The sequence below is a fragment of the Hakea prostrata genome, chromosome 3 (genome assembly GCF_041222555.1).
Source record: "Hakea prostrata isolate BN-2017 chromosome 3, UWA_Hpros_2, whole genome shotgun sequence".
Classification (NCBI taxonomy): Eukaryota; Viridiplantae; Streptophyta; class Magnoliopsida; order Proteales; family Proteaceae; genus Hakea; species Hakea prostrata.
In genome coordinates this window covers 55,577,508-55,582,788 of record NC_142602.1, presented here as the reverse complement: position 1 = coordinate 55,582,788, position 5,281 = coordinate 55,577,508, and the positions used below count along the sequence as shown (strand labels likewise).

General features: G+C 39.1%; 1 pseudogene across 1 annotated transcript; it reads left to right on the top strand.

Moving 5' to 3' along the window:
• Positions 1-346: 346 nt before the first annotated feature.
• On the top strand, positions 347-4,875 carry LOC149022547 (long-chain-alcohol oxidase FAO2-like; annotated as a pseudogene). Its single transcript, XR_016172435.1, has 3 exons — positions 347-725; positions 867-1,139; positions 2,968-4,875. The product of XR_016172435.1 is annotated as a long-chain-alcohol oxidase FAO2-like (transcript).
• Positions 4,876-5,281: the final 406 nt, after the last annotated feature.

Below are 5,281 nucleotides of genomic sequence, written 5' to 3'. Positions count from 1 at the left end.
GATCTAAACACGCTACAATTAAAAATTCATTTCCGCCAATAATTGTGAATCATAATTAGATCATTGAGATCTTTAGTTTTATATGATGTTAATGTCTTTGAAGGAGTAGATGTTTTAGTTTTATTGGAACAAATGGAAGGTAGAACTTCTATACGTTTTTTCTTGATGTTTTTCATGGTGAAAACCAACGATCAGAATCTTCAGATCATGAACGTAGCGTTCTAGACCACATAATCTTGATTTATAAAATTGTCTTCTTCTGCATTTGGAATTTTCCTTCTCTCATGTTTCATCACATTTCATGTATATCTAGATTTCTCAATAGCACGTTTTCCGGCCAGAATTATTAATCTTAGAATGGAGACGAGACTCTCTATATATAGTATTAGTTCAGATAGTATGAGTGGAATTAAAATATTGGAGATACAAGTCAGAGAGAAGATCAAGGAAGGAGAAGAAAAGAAGAGAGAAACTTCATGGGTTCAGAAGAGCCAGTGATTAGGGAATGCCACCCTTTATTGAAAGGTGGAAGAAGAGTTGGCAGTAGCTACAGTCATGGGCTTTCTTCATCTCAATTGGAATCACTTTCTGCTGTTTGTGAAGCATACATACCTCCCATCTCCTTGGAGGATTCACTCCATGATGGTAGCAAGGAAGTGCCTTCCAGTAAAGCAGCTCAGTCATTCTTGAATGCTTCTGGTTCACAAAAGTCAATCCCTGATGAGGTGATTCATTGATTTCCGAACATTTTTGTCCTTTTACAATTATTGTTTATTGGGTTATGGATGAAAACAGAATAATTATCCTCCTTTGTGTTGTTGTTCAACTTCTAATTAGTATTGGTGTTTTCTTCTAATGGTGGACAGGTAGCTGAGATGTTCGTGAAAAGGGGTGAACCAGAATCTGTAGCCTTGGTGAAAGTTGCTTTATGGCTTTTATCGACCAGACTGGGAACTTTACTGCTATGTGGGACTTGTTGTCTTGGGTGGAAGTGGCCATTCATTAACAAATTCTCTGAAATGTCATTGCAGAAGAGGGAAATGGTTCTCCTGAACTGGTCAAAAGCCAGGTTCTTAGTCCCTCTTAGAGGAGTGTTTCTGTTGACCAAATCCTTCTGTTTCTTCACCTTCTTCTCTCGGGTAAGTTCCTCCCTGCATTTTACAGCTTGTCTTTCTTTTATATTTCCATCTTGCCATGTCAATTCCCTTAGCAGATTTTGTTGGGTATGGTTGTAGAAGTAATTAAGAGAGCCCCTCTGTTTCTGTAATTTAAATTAAAAATGATATCAAGTTGATGTTGCTGAGCTGATCTGTTGCTTTTTGCTTTCTTCTTCCATTAAATGGGTTTGGTTTCATTCTCAGAAGCATTGCTGTTACAAGTTACAGTCATTCATGCATGTTACTTGTCTTTATCTTCTTTGGACAACACTATATAACACTGGCCAGTGTAGCCTGATGGTTCACTTTTATTTTGACTAGAGTCTGAATCACCTCTTTCTTGTTCTCTTGTTGCTTTTTCAGTTTACACATAGTGCCCAAAAGTGTAAATACTGAACTCCATATTCATGCTCTATACAATGTGTGATAAAAAATTTGTAAGGGGAAAGGAAGGTGATGGGGACTCTTTTGGTCGACCCATCTGCTTAATGTTTTTTTTGAGATAATTACTGCTGTCCCTTGTACTATAACTTACTATCTAATCTCCTATATTTTTTTAAATTATTAATCCAACCTTCAGACTTGCATGAAATTAATGATTTCCCCTGCCGCTAAGCTTCGTTAATTAATTGATTGTGTTACAAAATAGTCACATCATCAATTATCTAACTAAGCTTAATGACAGCGAACATCACCAATTTAAGACAAACTCTAAGTTCGAGTAGGCATTTTCATAAAGTACATGAAAAAATGTAGTAATTAAGCTATAGTGCAAGAGGACATCAGTAATTTTAACAAAGGGCAAAGTGGACATTGTATATCCTACCTTACAAACTGTTAGCCCCTTAAAAGTGAGGGGGACAATAATAATTTCATAAAGGTCATGGTTTGTTAAATAATTGAAGTATAATATGGGGGCTAGTAATTTGAGAAAAAAACAAGATTTAGTTAGCAATTAAGCTATAATACAGGGGTAATATTAATTATCCCTCTCTCTCTCTAATAATTCTTTTATTTATTTATTTATTCTTTTTATTGCAAGCATTATATGGAATTTGTGAAGAGTTTTTTTTTTTTTGGAGAAAGGTAGCTTTATATTAAAATTTTAAAAAATAAAGGGTTTACAGACGATAGAATTTTTTCCCATTAGCATCATTCCTAATAAGACAGGAAAGAGCTTCAGGGAGATAAAGGGGGTGAAGGTGGAATTCTTGGGTGGATTGCGAGAATCCAGCCAGGAAGTCCGCACAGGAGTTCACTTCACGCACAATATATTCAAAAGAACATGCAACGAAATCCCCAGTCAGCTCATGAATTTGTTGCACAAGATCTACGACATACCATGGAACCTGATAAATCTTCTGTATCATCTTAATAGCTGACTCAGAATCGGATCGTATTTGGACTCTGTTGTGCCCCAAATTGCGAGCTTTCAGTAGGCCAATAGCAATTGCTTTAAGCTCAGCATGAAGGATGTTAAGGCTTGGCATACCACCGGCTATGGCAAATATTGATTTGCCAGTATTGTCACGTCCAAGTGTCCCATAGCCTCCACGGCTACCAATTTGAGAACCATCGCAATTAACTGCAATCCAACCGTCTGGTGGCCGTATCCAACGAAACATCTTCTCTATGTCAAAAACGAATCGAGCTTGGATCTGCCAACGTTGAAAAAATTCCCTTGTTCTCGCATTATTTGGCACCTTTTCTGATGTTGACGAAAAGCGGTGTCGTGTTTCCATAACAATTTGTGAAGAGTTTTAAATGTACAAGGTTTTAACTTGGCTTTTTTCCTGTGGCCATATTGCAGACTGACGAAAAATCAGAAAACCCAGCTTGGAAAGCAATGGGATACCAGTTGGAGACAGAAGTGAACTCAAACAGAATTCAAAGGGAAAGACCTCTTGAGAAAGGAATAGTGGAAACGGTAAATGAAACTGAGTCAACCCTTATTAAATCTCTTACACAGAAGGGCTTGAAAGTCACAGAGGATCCTCAACAGAACCTCTACAACATTGAATGTGATGTTGTAATTGTTGGTTCTGGTTGTGGTGGAGGAGTTGCTGCAGGAGTTCTTGCTCGTTCTGGCCAAAAGGTCATTGTTGTTGAGAAAGGAAACTACTTTGTACCTGAAGACTATTCCTCTCTTGAGGCTCCCTCTCTGGAGCAGCAATATGAAAAGGGTGGGTTTGTATCTTCTGAGGATGGGGGGATGATGCTTTTAGCTGGATCCACTGTGGGTGGTGGTTCAGCTATAAACTGGTCTGCCTCAATCAAAACCCCAAGTTCTGTGCTCAAGGAATGGGCTGTGGATCACAAGATCCCTCTCTTTGGGAGTTCAGACTATCTCTCTGCCATGGATACTGTATTTGCCAGGCTTGGTGTCACAGAGATTTGTAAGAGGGAAGGACTCCAAAATCAAATCCTCCGCAAGGGGTGTAACAATCTAGGACTGAAAGTTGATTCAGTTGCTCGGAACACCTCCGAGGATCATTACTGTGGAACTTGCAATTATGGATGTAAATCTGGAGACAAAAAAGGGACTCAGGTTACTTGGCTGGTTGATGCTGTTGATCATGGTGCAGTGATCTTAAGTGGATGCAAAGCGGAGAGATTCATATTGGAAAGGAACGAGCACAATCACAGAAGAAAGATGAAGTGTGTGGGACTAATGGCCACAACACTGAATCCCAACATCACAAAGGAACTACGCATCAAAGCTAAAGTGTCAGTGTCAGCATGTGGATCACTCTTGACACCACCATTACTTCTTTCCAGTGGACTCAAGAACCCAAACATTGGCAAAAACTCCACCCTGTTTTGTTCGCGAATGGATACTTTCCACACTCGATGTCAGATCTCAAAGGTAAATCCTATGAGGGTGGTATCATCACATCTTTGTACAAGGAAGTGCCAATGAATTCTAGTGTTAAATATATCATAGAAACCCCTGCATTTGGTCCTGGTTTATTTGCTACATTGACCCCATGGATTTCTGGACGCGATATGAAGGAGAAGATGCTGAAGTATGCAAGAACTTCTCACATCTTCGCACTCGTCCGGGATCAGGGTTCAGGGGAGATCACAGCTGATGGAAAGATTAAGTACAAGCCTAGTAAAGTAGACAGAGAAAGCCTCACCGAAGGATTGCGGCAAGCCTTGAGGATTTTGATCGCGGCTGGAGCTGTTGAAGTGGGTACCTTGAGGAATGATGGCCAGAAAATCAAATGCAAAGGGGTGAAAGAGGAGGAATTGGAGGAGTTTTTGGATTCAGTTGTTGCAGAAGGAGGTATCATGTCAGGGGAAAAGTATTGGAATACCTATGTGTCTGCCCATCAGTTGGGGAGTTGTAGGATGGGAGCAACTCCAGAAGAAGGAGCAATTGATGAAAATGGTGAAAGTTGGGAAGCAGAAGGTCTATTTGTTTGTGATGGAAGTGTTGTGCCCAGTGCAGTCGGAGTCAATCCGATGATCACTATCCAATCCATTGCTTACTGTCTGTCGAAAAAAATAGCTGAGACTATGTAAAAGGAGATCAATTGATCCATTGCTATGTTTTCCTTGTCTGTTTTTGGTATTTTTGATCTATGTATGCTTTTCTAAGTTCACCAAGCTGATGTACTAGAGGAAGTAAGTGGCAAGATTTATGATGTGTTCAAGGTTGTTTTGATCTTTGTTCTTAAGTACTTGTTAACAATGTGAACGTAAGCCTTATTTTCTGAGTTTTCATCATTTGTCTTTCCATTTTCTTGTGTACCTTCTGATAAGGAAAATGGCAACTCAAACCAAACCCTTGTGTTCTAGCTGATATCATGCAAAATAAATGAACACTTCTCCAAGTATATTATCCACAAGCAACTAATGAATCTCAGCAAATTGTAAAAGTTGCAAAACCTTGTAGTTAAACCATATGGGATTGTTTCCTCACTTGGTTAGGCTTTCTATCCATGTTGCATTTTTATGATCAGGAAACAAGATGGAATGGTAACTTCTGTTAAGTTAGTCCAGAGACCCCTAAAGGCTATTGTAAATCATCTTTTCTACCCTCTACCAAAAGAGAAACAAAAAATCATCTTTTCTACCCTATGAGCTTGTTTCTTTTCTTGACTTTTGGATTAGCAGGC